At 48.7% G+C, this 19,041-nt stretch overlaps 1 pseudogene; it reads right to left on the bottom strand.

Moving 5' to 3' along the window:
- Positions 1 to 1,280: 1,280 nt before the first annotated feature.
- LOC125685972 (RANBP2-like and GRIP domain-containing protein 1) overlaps positions 1,281 to 19,041 on the bottom strand; it is a 73,319-nt pseudogene continuing 55,558 nt past the window's right edge.

The following is a 19,041-nucleotide window of genomic DNA, read 5'->3' as shown; positions in this document are numbered from 1 at the left end:
AAGAATGCTGGCAGGTGGGTCTTCACCCTTCCTTCTGTCACTGGTAATGATGAAAATGGAATGAAAGTTGGGAGGGATGTGCAGGGTTTGGTTCCTAAAGCTTTCCTGCTGAGATGGAGTAAGCGAAGTGTCTTTTATGAGGAAAAGGTCTTAGAATGCATCACAAAACTGAGAGTGGTATCTTAGAATGTGCACGTGAAGTATTAACTACTTATCCACTTCGACACCAGATTTCCTGTCAAGTGTGTGTTTTGTGCTGGTGATGTTTCAGGATCAGTAGGATGATACAGTGCCACAGACCCTTAGAAACAAATCAGATGCAGAAGTTTTGTCATTTTTAAACAGATTTTTATTTTCCTGACGTGGGTTCCCAGTATGAGTCCAGTTTATCACCGTTTTCACTACTAAATGCTCTCATTTCAGTGGGATCCTTCAGGGGTTTTTTTTGAATAGACGTGCAGCTGTTGCTTTCATATCTCTAATGTGATACACACAGTTATGTAGAGAATTAGGGCCTGTTTTGCCATCCAGCTTCCGATCTAAATCTCTGAAGAGTCTGAGGGTAAAGCATGGGAGTGGGGCGGGATGGAAGACTGCAGTTTGCAGCACAGGGTGCTTCCTTAGGAAATAGGAAATCTGGGTGCCAACTTGCTTATGGCAGCAAAATGATTGACATTATTTTTCTGATACAGAGGGCAGAACATTGGTCTTCTTCAGCTGCCTCAGTCGTTGTCTTGCCTACATTCTTTGTTTTCAGTTGAGTTGCCTGAGCATGCTTTTCTTGTCAGCTTCCCCTCACCTCGTCTTGCCGGCTTCTGCAGCTGCAGAATACGGAGCTGCGTGTTTCTGCGTCCCCCAGCGATGCATGGATCAGGGGCAGTGCAGGATGTAGCACACGTTGTTAGTTGTTTGGTTCTTAGTACAGGGGAAGCTCTCATTTCGGTGTCATGGCAGAGGCTGGTTTGAAAAACAACCTGTAGTACTGTGTCAGTGCTATTGTCAGCTTACATTTTTCTTTCTCTGATGTTTGACATCATGGGGAAAATGCAGAGGCGTGCATTTTGCTTTGGGTTACGTTTATGTAAATCTAATGAAACCGGTGCTAAGAGAGCCAGGATGTAAGCCAGGCAATGAGTACAGCTTTCTGACCTGTTTGTGACGAGTTCAGTAGCTATTTTCAGAGAGATTTGATGCATCCTACTTAGCAGGCTTTTCTCGGGATCAATCAAGCTTGTTTAAAATCTGTACTTTTCTTCGTAGCATTTTGTTTGTGCAAAATGTGAAAAGCCATTCCTGGGTCGTGGTCATCAAGAGAGAAAAGGCTTGGCGTATTGTGAAACCCACTGCAGCCATCAGGTAAGGCTGCATGTTTTTGAAAATTGTGATTTTTAACCTCACAAACAGATGTTATTAATGGGAGCAGGAAAATCAGGGAGAGTCTGTTTTCTTAGGATCACCTGTGAGTGTAAAGCCTAATCAGTAGGTGTTCTGCTGCAGTCGGTTTGTGCGGGTTTCTCTGTAGGTAAGTTTTGCATTGCAGAAAGAAAACTGCAGGTAATTCACAAAGGATAGCTGGGCTAATCAGAATCTAATTGCTCTTCAAGCTTAGTGTTGCTTATCTTGAGCTGTTTCAAGCTTTTGCAGATGTCTAAGATGGGAGCAGCTTGTGACACCCAGTTTTCCCCAAGCACATCAGGACGATCTGCCGCTCAGGAGCTGTGGTTTCACACAAAGCCTTTGGGTGGCGTGGACTTCCTTACAGCTGCAGTTCTCAGACGACCGTGCGTTAAGATGCGCTGCATCAAGCAGCTCTTCCATCCGGTTGCTGAAGACCAACAAAGACTGAACTTGGCAGAGGACAGCACCTAGCATTGAAAGAAGAGCTGTACGTAGTTGCACCGTTTCCCTCCAGCCTCCCTTGACTGTGCGGTCCAGGACCATAAGGATAGAGCTTTCTGCTTTGGAAGCCAGGTGCAAGGGTCACGTACGCATCTTTGCTTGGATAAATAAAGGAGGATTACATGTGGGAGTTGTAAGGCATCTGCAAATCACAGGTGGATCCTAATTTTGTCAGCGATGAGGGGCAGGTGATTGAAATATTGCTGGCATCCCTGCAGACAATAAATGCCATGTTTATCAATAGTACTAATACATGATTAGCAATAGTATTGCAGTCGTGATAGAGCAAGAACATGCAGCAGGCAAGAGTTGTGTGTTGATTGGATGTACAGATGTTCAGCTGGATGCTTACTAAACATGTGTATGTGACTCTTCATTGCTGGATTTCAAATGCTCAGGATTAGGGAAGCAGCAAAACAAAACTGTATTTGTAGAGTAGATGTAAAGAAATGCTTTCATCTTTAATACTATAAAGACATTTTGTGATTAGATGACGCAAGATTGAATTGGGAACCCAAATCAGATTTGCCATCATTCTCCTTTGTTTAAACTGACAGAAAACAGGAAAGCTATTGAGATACATTTGAGAAATTACTGTCAATAAAATCAATTAAAAGTTAGTTGTTTCTCCTTCCTCTTCAGCTGTGTGGTGATGTATGTTTCCACTGCAGTCGTGTGATTGATGGAGATGGTAAGCAGTTCTCTAGCTGTTTTCTTAGCTCAGTTACGTTTTGATGAAAGTTCTTTCTGAAAGTGGAAGGAAGCTCCTTTGTTGAATCCCTCACTGCTCCCATTAGACCACAAAGAGGCATTCTCTCTATCAGAAATCAGGATAGATGTGATTAGTCAGAGGCCAAATGGGAAGAAGACCTTACAGCAGCTGTTTTGTGATGATGGAAGATCAAACAGGAGCTAAAGAGAACTGTGGTCAGCTGGAAACCTTTTAGCAATAACCAAAGGCCAGGGATGCTGGGATGCAGAGGAGGCTTCCTGCCCCCAGCGGCTTTAAAAAGGGACACGTACAGCTGAGAGGATGAGCACATGGGCATCTCCCCAAATGGACTTAGTGATCACGACTGTCAAAATGTTTAGAAACCGAGCAGTTCAGGTGGGCTTTGTGAGGGATTATTTTTTTCAAGTGCCTCGCTTCCACTGTTTCAGTTTGGGTGCTGGAGATATTCGCCTGTCTGTCACAGGCACCTGTCTGTTATGTGGGAGGGACTCTGAGGCTGTAATCAGACAGCAGATGACGATGCGTGCCTTTCATCTTGAAACGCTCCCTTCTCTCTCTGAGCACACGTGTGCAGATTTGTCGATAACAGACAACTGCTGTCAACTCACCTGAAAGGTTTCTGACCCTGACAACGCACCGATGCAGGCGGGCCATTGCGCACGGTGATCTCTGAGGAATTGCAGACTGAGAAAGTATGCTTGTGAGCACCTGCCAGAGCACTCTTTGCAAAGTGCCCCAACGATATGGGCAGGTAGCGTCATTGTTATTAGTGACAATATCAATATGCAAATTCAGCACGCATACAAAATTTCCCGTGGCCTGGGCAAGAAGCCAAACGTACCTCATTTCCTGGAAAAAATAACACTTAGACTTCAGGTTGGAGAGCCCCATTGAGGAGCCTCGTTAGAGGTGGTTTGACAAGGACCACACTTGTAAATACAGTCACTGTACAAATGGCCTACTTCTGATAGTTTGTTCTTACACGCTGCATCTTTGTAAATCACACAGCATGGAATATCTGTGTGGAGTCGAATTCCCACTGGAAGAAACAAATAGACTCAGATCCAGTTGAATTTTGCTGTATTCCATTCAGAATAACCCATTAACTTCATATAAGCATTTGCATTTTATTTACTGTTTGTGCCTTATTCTGCTGGACTGACCATATGTAAGTGTTCCATTATATATACAATATATGTGGTTTTATTTTTCTTATTTTTGTGCAGAAACTATGTACGAGGTATTTTCAAAAGATAACAAAATTTGCCTTAATTATGCAGGATGCAAGAGGAATTTTGTTTCAAGTGTGAACGCCTGAGCTTGAAGTTTAGCTTCTAGGCTTCCCTGACTTCTGGAACAGCAGTGAAGATGCGTATTCCAGTTAACGGGCAATGTTACTTCTACAGTGTGAGTGTAAATATGTGTGGTTTGATCCTACTGGGATCTGTTTCTTCAGCTGTCTTCAAGAACTGCGCTCACAAGTGGTCAGAATTCACTGTAGGATGCTTGTGATTGTTTTGTACTATTAAGTTCTGTCCATGAGAGCTTGTTCTCCCTATTCTGTCAAAAATACTGTTAGTTAGGAATTCTTGATGGTACTGTGCTCTCAAGTATGCAAACCTTTTTTTCGTATTAGAGGCACAATTTTTATATCAATGCATCGTAGCAAGCCAGATTTCCTTTCCTCCTTATGGAAAACCAGATGCTTTTAAACATCTTTCCAGTGTCATGAATAAAGGCTCCGTTCTTAAAACCTGTATCCCCTCCGTTATGTGAAGGCTTGAGTGGGGTGGAAAAGACTTGGTTAGAGTTAGTTTTAGGTTTGGGGTAGTGAAAGCTTAGGTTAGGGTTAGTGTTAGAGTTTGGTGTTAGTGTTGAGTTTTAGAGTTATGCTTGGGGTTAGGGTTTGGGCTAGGGTAGGGTTAGGGTTCGGTTAAGTTTGAGGGTAAGGGTTAGGGTTAGGTTCAGTGCTAGGTTTACATTTAGGGATAGGATACAGCTGGGGTTAGGATTAAGGTTAGGATTAGGGTTAGTGTTTGTTTTGGGTTAGGGACTGGGTCAGGGTTAGGGTTGATGTTCAGGTTGGGTTAATATTAGTGTGAGGGTTAGTATTTGCAAAAAGGTTTAGAGCAAGGTTCCAGGTTTGCATTAGAGTTAGGGTTAGGGTTAGAGTTTGGGGTTAATTTTGGGTAGTGTTAGGGTTAGGGATTGGGTTTGGTTGAGGGTTAAACTTATGGTAAGATTTAGGGTTAAGCTTAGGGTTTGGAATTAGGTTTAGGATTAATGTTATGGCTAGGCTTAGAGTAAGGTTTAGAGTTAGGGTTATGTTTAGGGCAGGGTTTGGGTTAGGGTTTGGGTTAAAGTTAGGGTTGTAGTAGGGTGTAGTATCCTCTCTACAGATTGTATTGTGATACACGATTGAACCATTTGCCATTTCACATTTAATCCCTAGGGGAACCGAGTAAATGGGAGTTTCACGTGTTCTCATGTTCAATACAGAACCAGCAGTGGCAGCAACGATGTCGAGACAATGACTTTCACAGGCATGAGAAGTAATGGAGATGTGCACAGTTCTTCCAGCCGCTGTGCAGAGCGAATCCAAACCAGCGCTCTTCTTTACAAGTCCCTTCGTGCCTGTGAGGATTCTGTCAACGGTGGGTGCGCTTACAATAGAGACATGAGGTAAGCTCTGGGTTTTACTGAATCTTTCTATTATGATTCTACGATTACTTTTGGCCTTTTCGTTTTCCTTCTAGTTTTCTTTCATTGTTATTTTTTCCAGGCGTGTACCTGGACAAAGCCCAGCAGTTCCATGATACCATTGTGTCCGTGATGCTTTCCTAGTGAAGGGAGTTTCACCTGGATGATACCTCCTTGCACAGCCAAATGCACTGAAACAAATAGGAACCTTGCTGTTGTTCATTTCATGTGGTCATTTAAGTGGCCATTTTAATACAATGTATTTTAATCAGAGAGATGGCCAGTGTGATAAAGGAGAACAGAGGTGACAGTAATTGTTTCAATCTGGTGCTACAGCTGTAGCCAAGATCTTTATTGCACATAAGGATACAGCATTTCCTCTTCTGTCAAGTGAAATAAGTGGCACGTTTCAACTGGTTCTAGAGCATCACTGTCCTCTAAAGCTGGTAGACTTTTCAGCTGTCCCTTGAAAGGCTGCTCAGCTGCAGTGCCAAGCATTTCTTTTCTGGTGTAGTTAGCTATAAATGTTCTACTTCTGCCGTTAGAGATCCGTGGACAGGTAGATCACATAGCTGTGTGGTGTTCATGGGTACATCTGAGAAAGCATTGATGCTGCTTCCCTCGAGATGTCAGTCTCAGCAGATGGCCCTGCAATTAAACTTCTGCCACCAGAGAAATTTTTGCCTTTGTACTTTAACTTTCTGAACTCCAGAAAATTGGTGCACAATCGGTGATCAGTGCTATTCCAAGATACTGGGAAAGGTTTCACATCAGGAAATGAAGAAGATTGGATTGTTTCCCTTGATCTGAATTCTTTGCATCGTTCAGTGCACTGCAGAACGAATGGGTGGCTGCATGAAACAGGTGCAGTGAAAGTTAAACGACAGCTTTGGATGGAAAGGAATGGCAGTAGCTGCCGTCCTGAAATCATGGCTCTTATTAGATGAACGAGCCCTTTGCTCCTTCAATAGAGGCTTCCCAGATGTTGAAGCCTACATCCAGTTTCCAACTTCTTTCTTAAGGAAGATACTGGAAACGTTTTGTGTTTTCTTTGGTGTATAAGTTGTAGCTGGCCTTTTTGTCCCCTCCCAATTGTTTTTTAAGGAAGAAAATGAGGCAGATAATGTCTGTAAGGTTAGAAATCATCACTTCAGCCATTTGGCTTTTTTTTTTTTAATTAGTATGTATTTAAGTACTTCTGAGGATAAATATTCACATATTTCTGAACTGAACTGTGACTGTGGAAACTGTATTGCTTGTTTTCTACTCTCTTTCAGTGAATTACCTGGAGCAGGCATTTTGTTCCCTTTCCATGGACTTGAGGGCTGACAAAGGGGAGAACTTTCTTCTGGGATATCTACGGTATGCCTTCAGTCACTGATTTGGCTCTTTAGGTGCTGACAGACTGAGCTCAGACTGCAGCTCAGCAGTTGTCACCTACATCAATGCTTTCAGCTTCCTGGGGTCACTGGAGCTGAGAACTGACTGTCCTGACAGTGCAGCCTCCCAGAATACTGCATTGCAGCCACTCTTCCTCTCCTAACCCCAGAGCTGTACAGTCACCACCATCTGTGGCACCAGAACGCATCTTCAGCCGCCCCTCAGTCCGCAGCCCTCAGAATGCCTTGCATGCTGACCTCCACCTCTGTGTGCTCCAGCACCCACGAGAAGAGACTCCAGGATTAAACATGCTCACCTCTGTGACACCTCTGTTGTCACATCAGGACAACCCTATCGAGCCAGCTTTTCAATTAACTCGACCCTTTGCACATCCTTCTGCCTCCAACCACCCCAAGGCTATCCCTGTCTTTGCCCTTGTTGGAAATACCCAAATAATTTATCAGGACGGTATTTCTGATAAAGCAGATTTTATTTGCAATTGCAAGGCCGGGCCTCCTGCAGGCAGGAGAGCGCCCCGAAAACAGCCTTACATCCTTTATGCCCTATTATTCCATGCTGATCTCTTTCTCCCCTGGTTTCTCATTGGCTGAGTGCTTCAGGTTCACAATCTTCCCGACACTCAACTGAACCTACGGATACTGGATGAACATCAGCTGTTGCAGCTGAGCACACATCGCTTATTAGTGACTTCTCACACTTGCTCACTCAACACTCGGTCGTAGTTCCTGGACTTCTGCTCGTCCCTGCATAGAGATGAGCTTGGAAGGAGGACAAGGGGGATGCCTTGATGCCTGCCTGTTGCATCCCAGCCTACCCACAGAGCCAGGCAAGCCAGCCTTGTGTAGAGGCCCTGGCTCCTTTGATGTTTGTTAAGTCTGTTTCTCTTTTGCTGAGGGTCTCTTATCCAAACAGAACAGCCCTCAGTATGCTTTCTAGCCCATAATACCATACCTATACTATTTGCATCATTTAAAAACTATTGCAGTTTTGCAAGCTTAATTAATCACACAATTCAGCAGCTATATTTCTAAAGCACGTTACTAACAATACATTATTTCTACCTTTTCACAGCAACTATTTCTAAGGACAAGTTACAAAATACAAAAGCATTGTGCTCTGCTTCTTCAGATCAATTCCCCCTTTCTCACATCTAACGCAGAAGCAGCATTCCATCCCTACGCGCCCACGAGCACACAGCTGCCCCAGCTCTGCACCCCGTTCCTGCAGCAGGACAAGTTTTCCCGGCCGGCCAATTCAAAGCCGGGTTTGTGCAGAGCAGCGGCTGCTCCGAGGCTTCGGGAGCTCGGCGTGTGCCCGGTGTGCAGCGACACCGCCCGGCTCCGCGGAGCTGCAGCCCCTCATCCCCGCAGTGCGCCGAGCAACCGGGGGGAACCGGAAGGGAACCCGGGGGGAGCGCGGAGCGGAGCGGCTCTTCGCCCGCCGCTGCCGGGGATGGGAAGCGCTGATGGGCGGCGAAGTGCGGCGCGCAGCGCGGGACGGGCTGAGCCGCTCCGCCGCTCCCGGCCCCGCCGCCGTTACGTAAAGCCCCGAGAGGCGCCCGGCGGAGCCTCCAGATCTCCGCACCGCGGCACCCCGCAACTTCCTCGCGGCTCCGGAGCCGGCCTCCCCTGGCGCCACCGGGGCTCCCGCTCCAACTTCCCCGCCCGCCCGGCCGCGCACCCACCTGCCCGCGCCACGGCAGCCCTCGGGGCGGCCGCAGGGAGCGGACCGGAGCGCCGAGCTCCAGCGGCGTCGGCACCGCCGGAGGAGCGGCGGGAGGTGGGCCCACCGTCCCGGCCCGTGCCGGTCCACATCTGCTGAGAGGGGGAGGGAAAAAGCACAGCAGAGAGGGCCGCACCGGCTTTGGGAAGTCCGCGGGGAGGTGCGCGCGTGGGACTGCCGTGCGTCCGCCGTGCTCGCGGAAAGCGGCTGTCGGGGGCGGGCGTGTGGGGTGCGCGTGGCCGCGCTCTGAGAGCCAAGTGTCCCCGCACGGACGCCTCCGAGTGCTGGAGGGGCGCCTCCCGAACGCAGCAGAGGGCGGAGGTGGTGGGTGGGGGCAGCGCAAAGGCCCCGCCGTCGCTTCGCGCGGTGCGAGGCCCCGAAGTCAGGGCGGAAAGCGGCGGAGCGCCGCGGGGCTGCGGCGCATTGAGAGCCCGGCGCGGAGGGAGGGCCCGCGCGGCGCGTCCCGCTGGGAGCGGAGCGCTGCGGGGCCGGGAGGGCAGCGGTGCCGGGCGGATCCCCGCCTCCGCGCCGCTTCTGTGGGTGCGTGTCGAGCACCGCTCCTGCGCTTTGAGGGACTTTGCCGTCCCCAGCCTCGCACGTTCCTGCCTGGAACATCTCTCCCCCCCGCCCCCAAATACATCCCCCTAACGGCACTGCTGTCGCTTTTACAAATTGTTCGTGGAGTTCTATTTTTTCCGTATTTTCCCTGAGAGGAAGAATTAGGAAGAGGCCGTAAACGCTTTCCAGGACGAATTAATAAAAACGAAGCGCTAATGGGGCAACGCATTTCAATACACGTCCCTGAGGTCCGCCTAAGGCAGCCAGGTTCTCTATTCCCCAGAGGAGCAGCAGGTGGGGGCAAAGAAGGGATGGGGAAACTTCAGCACTCGCACAGAGGAGTGGCGGGAGGCAGAGCTCCTTGCTGCCCACGCTGTTCTCAGCTCGGGGGGCAGGCGGGCACCTCGCTCCCTGCTGCCCACAGAACACCCTTGAGCCCTAACCCGATTAGTTCCCGGCTAATTACCTCTGTGTCAGGCAGCTGTTGGGGGACAAAACACGGCTTTCCCTCCCTCCTGCCCCAGTGTTTTGCTGGTGAGCACTCAGGCAGGATGCTGCCTGTGGAGAGGGAGAGCACTGCCTTGCACAAACAGCCTGCTGTCCAAACCCTGGCTCTACAGGCACCCAGCTCTGTGGGACCAAGGCAGCAGAGGGGAAGTGCTGCACTGGGCTCTGCGTGTGCGAGTACGAAGCATCTCCCACGGTGTTTTCAGAGTACATTTGGAACAGACATAACAGCTGTTAGGCCAGGGCATTGCTCACCACTCCATGCAATGTCAAACAGGCAGAGATGGTCGTGCTGGCAGCCCCAGAGAAGCAGGGCTCCTGCTCAGTGCTGGGCTGTGGGAGGACCCGCAAAGCACAGCAGCAAACGGTTTGGCTGAGAGCATGGGACAGGACTCATGCCTTTCATGGCTGCACCCTGTGTCATCCAGCACTGCAGGCGTGGGCCAGCTGTGGGGACAGCAGCACTCCGTGTCAGCCTCCTGCAGCAGAAGGGCTGCTCAGAGAGCAGCACACGTGGGAGCATCGTGCACAGTGAGCAGCTGAAACACCCTGCATGGCTCTATGGAACCACAGAATGGTTTGAGACGGAAGGGACCCTCAAAGGTCATCTGGTCCAACTCCTCTGCAGTGAACAGGGGCGCCTGCAGCTCCACCAGGTGCTCAGAGCCCTGTCCAGCCTGATCTAGAATGTCTCCAGGGATGGGGCATCCAGCACCTCTGGGCGGTCCGTGCCAGTGCCTCACCACCCTTATTGTGAACAACTTCTTCCTCATTTCCAATTTAATCTCTCCTCCTTGGGTTTGAAACCATTTCCCTGTGACCAATCCTGTCACAGCAGAACCTACTAAAGAGTCTGTCCCCTCCTTTCTTATAGCCCCCCTGAGATGCTCTCAGGTGTCCCCAGAGCCTTCTCTTCTCCATTCCCCAGCTCTCTCAGCCTGTCCTAGTAAGAGCAGTGTTCCATCTCTGGGCGTATTTCTGTGGCCCTTTTATGGACGCACTCCAGCAGGTCCGTGTCTGTCTGTACTGAGTGAGAACTCTGCACTCAGCTGCTGATCTCAGAGCTCCGGAGCGGTTCACCGCGAGTGCCGCTTTCGACCCGTGAGTGCACAGTGCTTTTCCGTAGCTGGGAACGTGAGACATCACCCTCCTGCTTTCCTTCGAGGGAAGGGGCTTTTTTCGCAGCCCGGTTAGGACTTCTTCTGAACGTACAACTCCCTGTTTGGAGTTATGGAGAAGGGAGAGAGAAGGAAAAATGCAGTTGTCGCATTTCAGAATTTATTCACATGTTTTTATTCTATTTTCAACAGTTCCACGTTTACAACAGGAGTTACTTGTGAGTAATTAGCAACTGTTCTTAAACTTACATCTGCTTCCTTATCTGTTATGCCATTCCAGAGATCTCTGTGACTGAAGGAGATGCTGAGATGGAGCATCTGATCATATTGCAAAGCCACTGGAAACTCAGGTGTGTCTATTTCTTTAGAAATGGAGTTTGTGTTATCACAGAATGATGCCTGAAGGCCGATTCAGAAAGAAATGAAATAATTATTGAGAGAAGAAGGGGAGGGAGGAGATGGGGAGGGGAGGGAAAGCAGAGGTGGATTTTTGGGATCTGTGCAGATGGAAAAACAACAGCAAATCACTCTTCTCATGTTTCAGCAGGAAAACATTCAGTGGAGAAACTGAAGTATCGTTGAATGAAAAAATGCTACAAATAGCTCTGAACTGAGAAGGTGTTTGATGCATTTCCCAGCAGTGCTAAATTCTCCTCAGGCTGATGCACAAAGAACTGTAAGGTTTTGTATTACCGAATGTCTGTTATCCTTTAAAAATATTCCTCTTATAGAGATCACGGTATCAGAACATTCGTGCTGGACTAATTTCTGTAGGCCTGATGTGACGTGACAGATTGCATATTGCTCATAGGCTGGAAATTAAGTCATTAACTAACTCAGAACTTCAGAAGTCCACAAAATGAGGTTCAAAGCAAATTGCTCCCACCAAGTAGCAGGGATGGGTAAGGGAGGCTTTGTCGAGAGAAGGGATGCTGGAAAAGATGTCCCCATGGAGTCCCTTCTCCTCATTATAACCTATCCACGTACTGACTTGCAGGCCTTTTTCACGTAGCTCGTAGTTGTCAATGTGAAAACAAGATGATAATTACTTCACTCAGATGCCGAATGAGCAACAAAATACAACTTCTAGAAATGGAAGAGACACTGCAAAGTAGTTAAATTGACAGAGAGAGGTCAAGTGCAAAGAGGTCCTGGTCGTTTCTGTTACACGATTAATATGAGGGAGTGTGTAAGAGATACACAAAAGAAATATCTCATTGGACATTAAGCCACCCAGAGCTGGGGAACAACGATAGGAGCTCTGCAGTGAGGACATGTATGCGTTCTGTGCAAGAAATTACAATTGGATTCTCTGCTATGCTTTAAGCTAGGTGTAAGAAATACCTGCTCACTGGAACTCAGCAGGCTTTCACAGGCATCAAATCGGTGCTGCGGGTGGAAGTGGGCTCTGAGAAACTATTCCTGAAGATACCAAATGCGGCAAAAGCTTTGATACCCGGAAACAAGACTGAGCTCTTGTCTTCCATATTCAATTTTCCTACAGTTATTTACAAAGTCATCTGAACTTCACCTTTCATTCTCACTATTATTTACAGAATTTGCAAGCACCAACCAAGTCTCTGTCAGAGTTAAAAGGGACATTTCTGAAAACACTGCGACACATCACAAGGGAAAGTAAAACCTAAATACAAAACGGGGTCTGAAAGACGGCCTCGGCCTTCGACGAGTTCATGGGATGTTTCCTTCCTCTTCTTAAGGAAGTACCAACCTTTTAAAATGTGGAATACATGAGCATTTCTTGCCCTTAACAAATGAACACGTATGACAGAGAGAAATGGAAACCAGGCCTGGGGGAAAGTTTGATCCCCAGTTGTTGGTAGACACACAGAATGCAGCACCGCTATAATCAGGCTGAGCCTGCTGGAGAAGAGATGTGTGGCACACCAACGACCGACAGCAGAGAAAACTGAAAGGAATTACATTCATGGCAGTATGAAATGTGAAAGTCAAGGAAATAAACTGGGTGTTGTGTGACCTCCAGTGCAATATGTGGAGAACTAACACACTGAACCTAGTTGTAGTCATGTCGTAGCTAGACTGCATTAGGAGCTTATTCATTTCAATTTTCCTTACCCCCACAAGGACTCAACCTAGTAAATCTCCACAGAACTGCTTACCCCATTCTGAGGAACAGGGCACACAAAAAAGCAGAGATACCCCCACATCCTATCCCCATCTTCTACCCCATATCCATCCTAAATCCATATCCCCACATCCATTCCATACATTATCATACAATCAATGAATATACAGATGACACAGTATACCCGAGAGCTCGGCTTATGCAGTTATACTAGAACAGAAAAGAAAGACACTCACCCTACCTTAGGCTCATGTGGTAAACTCCAGTGGAGCGGATCACCAGAACAGATCCTTCTCCCCTGGCAGTCAGCTCTTAAATGGGTCTCGGAGGGGTGCAGCCAGGCTCCACCACTCCCGGCAGCGCAGGTGAATTGCCTTCACCTGTGCTCCCATGGCTGACTCAGGGCTGGCCTCAGGTGATCGGTCAGAGGTTCAGGCTGTGGTTCAGCAGTCCCCGTACACTTATCCATCCCATTATCACCCCGGCCCCATATTCTTCCCCAGTCCATCCCACACTCTTCCCCTGTTGATCCCACATCCATCCCAACCTAATCCCATACCCAGGGCCCATCCCATATATATTCCAATTACCGATCTCCCATTCCATAACCATCCCATATCCCACATCCCAATCCTAAATTTCACATCCTAATCCCACATCCCATCCCCATCTCCCACCTGTCAATCCCAATCCCATCTCCCACCCCCTATAGCAATAGGGCGCACCCTGAAGTCCCGCCCCCATCACCGCCCCGCCCCATGCCAGTGCTCCTCCTATCAACGGCCCCGCACCTCCCCGCCCCCGGGCTCTCATTGGTCCGGTGCAGCTCTGTCCTGCCTCCGGGCTCCCATTGGTCAGTGGCAGCGCCGCCGGCTCCCATTGGCTGAGGCGCGGCGCGCGGGAACGGCCGTTAGCAGCCGGGTCGGAGCCGCCCCGCTTTCCCCTCAGGCGCTGCTACTCCCGCAGCCCGGGTCGCCCCGCGCGGCACCGCTGCTGTGCGCCGGAGCTGTCCGGAAGCACCGAGATGGAACCGCGGCACGAGCGTCGCGGTGCTGAGGACAGAGGCGCCGGAGCTGGGGGAACGGTGAGCGGCACCGGGACAGGGGACACCTGGGCAGCCGTAACCTGGCTTCATGCGGGGTGAGGGGCTGGGAGTGGGACTGGGATGCGGATGCAGACAGGATGGGATGTGGGGAAGTGGGATAAATACGGGACGGGCTGTGACTATGGGGTGGATATGAGGCTATAGGGAGCTATGGGAGAGATATAGGGGGATAATGGGGAAATAGAGGGGGGAGAGGGAGCTGTGGAGAGCTGGGGAGGGATATGGGAGAGTGGGGGCTACAGAAAGCTGTGAGGTATAGGGAGGTGTATGGATATATCGTGGGCTGTGGTGGGGAATTGGGGTATATGGGGGATTTGGGGCAATAGAGGACTGTGAGGATGTTATGGGGAAACAGTGCTATGGGGAGCACGGGGGGGTTTGGGAGGGGCTATGGGGGGCTGAATGGGTGTATAAGGTGGGCTTTGGAGGGATGTGTGGCTAGAGGGTCCAGATACCATCCACTCTTTGCTGGATGAGGCTGGGAATGTGACCACTGAGGATAAGGAAAAGGCAGAGGTTCTGAATGCCTTCTTTACGTCTGTCTTTAAAAGTCAGACCAGTTATCCTCAGGATACTCCTCTCTCTGACCTGGTAATCTTGGCTGGGGACCACACTAATCCCCCTGTGATTCTGAAAGAAACAGTCAGAGACCTACTGCTCCAACTGGCCTGCCACAAGTCGATGGGGCCAGATGAGATCCACCCGAGAGTGCTGAGGGAACTGGCAGAGGTGACAGCCGAGCCGCTTTCCATCATCTGTCAGCACTCCTTGTGCACTGGTGAGGTCCCAGAAGACTGGAGGCTTGCCAATGTGACTCCATTTACAAGAAAGGTCGTAAGGAGGATCCGGGGAACTACAGGCCTGTTAGCCTGACCTCGGTGCCAGGGAAGGTTATGGAGCAGATCACACGGCATGTGCGGGATGAGCGGGGGATCAGGCCTAGCCAGCATGGGTTCGTGAAGGGCAGGTCCTGTTTGACCAACCTGATCTCCTTCTATGATCTAGTGACCCATCTGGTGGATGAGGGAAAGGCTGTGGATGTGGTCTACCTAGACTAGTTGTAGTCATGTCGTAGCTAGACTGCATTAGGAGCTTATTCATTTCAATTCTCCTCTCTGTGGCTTTCTGCTCAACTTCTCTAAATGAAAATAGCAGAGCAACATGTGCAGATGTGGATTTGGAAAGGAAAGGGAAGTTTGCACCAGGCAAAGAAGACGAGCTCAGAATTTGCTACTCACACACCACTCGTGTATGACGACAGTGCATATTAGCATTATGGGATGCCAGCATCATAACGTAGCTTCCTTTAAAGAAATAAACAGCACTGTATCTACTGCAGGCTATTGTATGCTGTATTGTCCAGGAAACTAAAGTATTTATAGAGAAGCAATGATCCATGTGGAAACTTCTTGCCAGTGCCAGAAAAAGGGAAAGAGTGGTTCAAACTGCTTGAAGATGTAATTGCAGAGCCTTGGGTATAATGAGACCCCTTCAAGGAAAGCATGAACATCGGCTGCCATCTGTCTTAAAGAAGGTATTACAAGTGGGAAAAGCTATGATGGGGGGAAGGAAAGGGAAGAGGGGGTGGGCATCTAACGGCCTGGCACGAATCTGATGGTGTGATCGTACTGAAGCCTTACATGTCTCAAGATCTGAGACATCATTTAAGTACTTTGGGACAGTTTATGCCCACTGCATTTTGTCCTCATCACCACCGTCTTGGAAAACAATGTATTCCTTTTTGCAACGATCTTTTATTTCTGCTTGTCTTCAGGATAAACAACTGCCATTCTTCCATTTGTCTTTTTGTGGCTTCTACAAATCTTCCTTGTTATGACTCACCCATATGGTTAATATGGGTGGAATGATGCTAAAATGGCTTTCCATAAATGTGAAATATATTTCACAAGCTCCCTTCATGTGGTTAATTCACACGTAATTGTTGCTAACCTCTGGATAGCCAGAGAAAAAGAAAAAGAAAAAAAAAGATGATGAATTGATAACATTTCTATTAGATGTCGTGCATACCTTGGACAGGAAGGAGCCAATAAACCTGTGATGCTGTGACAGAGCACAGGAATCCCTATTTCGTCCACAGAGGCCTCTATCACCAACAGAAACAACGCTTTGCCTCTGCAGGGCTGCTGTGAAGGGCAGTGAGGAGCCCAGCTGTCTGACAGCACACCTGGGTGTCACTGATGAGCTCAGTTCACAGAGCGTACACAAGCGCTCCACTGTGCTAATGCTGGTTGTTAATTGCTATGTTATCTCTGGCTGGAAAGAAAGGAATTTTAGGGCCCTGCACCTTTTGGTAAGGCTGGTGTTACTGATCGCTGTGTCCCTTCTGCTCACACAGCTGAGTTGCCTTCACCTGCGCTCCCGAGGCTGACTCAGTGCTCGTCTCAGGGGATCAAGGAGAGGACGAGACGAGCCTGTATGGTGCAGAGCAGCTGTGGGGCAGGGATGGGGTGGGTGGTGACGCGACGGGGGAAGCGATGCTGGCGTGCAAAGTGTCAGAAAAACTGGGAAAGCATGGGACGAGGTGGAGAAAAAAGATGGGAAATGATGGGAAAGCAAGGGAAAAGAAGAGAAATAGGGAAGTGTGGGAAAAGGGGGGAAATTCTTGGAAGAGCTGGAAAAGTAATTCTTAAAAGCGGTGCAAAGAAAACAGAAATCAAATCAAGGGAATTCAAAGCAAATAAAAGACAAGAAAAACAAATTAAAGAAAGAAAAGAAGAAGTGAGAGAGCATCACAAAGCAAAGCAGACAAAAGCAAAGCTGAGAAAAAAACAAAAAACAGACAAGCAAAGCAAAGCAGTGAAAAGAAAAAAAAGCAACGCAAAGCAAAGAAGCATAAAGAAAAAAGCAAACCAAAGCAAAGACGAGGAAAAAAGAAAGAAAACACAGAAAACAACAGGGAAAGAAAAAGCAAATAGGAAAGAAAACCATGGCATAGCAAAGGAAACTACAGCAAAGCACAGCAAAGCATAGAAGAAAAAAACAAAGGCAACGGGAGGATTCTGGGAACTAGCAGACAGGAGGAGGAAGCGAGGCAGAAGGCCAGGCTGTGTCTGTGTGTCCGTCTCGCTGTTTCTCCCAGCTCAGCACTGACTGGGCAGCCTGCTGGACTACTGCTTCTGAGCCACCAGGAGATTCAGTGCAGACAGACACGTGGACGTGAAACCCTGCAGGCTGGAACAGCACAGAGCAGGTGTGTTCCACCAGCCATGCACAACCGCCCTGGTGCCACGGGCACAGCTCCCCCAGAGCTGCACGCCATCAGCAAGAAGCGGGACTCAGATACAGGCTGAACTAACTCATGACCCGTCATTTTCCAGGCATTCACATCCATATTCATTACGTTCCTGAGAGTTCATTAGCATGCAGACCCTCCCCCCATCGCGCCTGCACTGTGGGGGGAAGATTTGTGGTTTCCATCACGAAGGCTCCTGCTCTTCCTGGCTGCAAACTTCTGACCCTGCAGGAGGAGCAGCCCCCAGGCCCTGTGCACATCTCTCACCTCCCTGCCACACGTCCTCAGGCTGTTCTCAAACCCTTATCTGCATGGCCTTCATCCCTCTCGCTATCCCACACCCAGTGTCTGCCATCCCTTACTTTGCTAACAACCTCCACATCCTTGCTTCTGTAAGCTATCTCTAACTACCCCTATCCTCAGCCCCTGTGAAGTCCTTTTCTCACCTTTCACTTCCTACTGTGGGGCCCTCCTCCCATCCTTCAGACTAAAGTGCAGTGAGGACACTGGCAAGAAGGCAGAGCAGAAATGGACTTTAGATGCAGGAATGAGGAGCAGTGAGGAGACAGAAGAAAGAAGAACAGAAGTGGAGTGCAGATAGAGAAGGAAGAGTAGTGAGAACAGACACAAAAGCAGAAGTGTAGATGCAGAATAAAGAGCAGTGAGGAAACAAAAAAAAGCAGCATCGTAACAGGAATGCAGATGCAGATGAAAGAAGCGAATTCACGGCAAAGAAAACAGCAGAAGAGTTTAGATGCAGAAGAAAGAAACGAATCACAGAACTGTAGGCGTTGGAAGGGACCTCTAGAGATCATTGAGACCAACCCCCTGCCAAAGCAGGTTCCCCACACCAGGTCGCACAGGTTTGAAGAGAAAAGGAATAAAGAACAGCAGAAGAGGAGCAGTAATGCAGAAAAAAGAGGAGTGAGGATGCAAGGAAAACAGCAGAACTGCAGATGCAAATGAAAGAGTGAGGATAAATGGAAGAAAGAGCAGCCAAAGTGGAGAGCGGACACAGAAAGAAGACGTGTGTGAACACAGGGAAGAAAGGAATGCAGACAGGACCAAGAGGAGAGAGGGAAGAAAAAGTAGAAGAGGAAAGCAGATATAGAAGGAAGAAGCAAGGAGATAGGGAAGAAAAAACAACAGAGGAGGAGAGCAGATGAAGAAAAAACAGTGAAAATCAAAGGAAGTAAGAACAGAAGAAGAGGAGTGCAAGTGCACAAGAAAGAGCAGCACGCATACAAAGAAGAAAGAACAGCAGATGTGGAGAGCATACGCAGAAGGAAGTGAGGACAGAGGAAAGAAGGAACAGCAGAAGAGTAAAGCTGATGAAGACGAGTGAGGATGCAGGGAAAATACAGCAGAAGAGGAGTGCAGATGGAGAAATAGGAGCGAGGACACAGGAGGAGGAAGAGAAGAGGAGGACTGCAGCTGCAGAAGCAAGAGTAGTGAGGACAGAACAGCAGTAGAGGAGTGCAGCTCAGAAGAAAGGGCAGTGAGTAGACAGGAAAGACAAGCTACAGGAAGGGAGTGCAGATGGAAGAAAGTGCAACAAGGACAGGGGAAAACCAACAACAGTGGAGGGCAGATGCAGAACAAAGTGGAGTGAGAACTGATAGAAGACAGAAAAGGAGGAGTGCAGCTACGGAAGAAAAAGGAGAGAGTAGACAGGGAAGGAAGAGCTGCAGAAGGGGAACGCAGGTGCAAGGGGAAAGTGAATTCACACGCAAGAAGACAGCAGAAGAGTGCAGATGCAGAAGAAAGAGGAGGTATGAGAAAGGGAAGAAAGAACAGCAGCAGTGCAGGCTATAAAAACAGTGAGGATAAAGAGAAGAAAGGACAGCAGAACAGGAGTTCAGGTGCAGAAGAAAGAGGAGTGAGGTGACAGGGAAGAAATGAGAGCAGAACAGGAGTGCAGATAGAGAACAAAGCAGTGAG

The sequence above is a fragment of the Lagopus muta genome, chromosome 30 (genome assembly GCF_023343835.1).
Source record: "Lagopus muta isolate bLagMut1 chromosome 30, bLagMut1 primary, whole genome shotgun sequence".
Taxonomy (NCBI): Eukaryota; Metazoa; Chordata; class Aves; order Galliformes; family Phasianidae; genus Lagopus; species Lagopus muta.
Note: the sequence above shows the minus strand (reverse complement) of the source record. Positions and strands in the feature narration are given on the sequence as shown.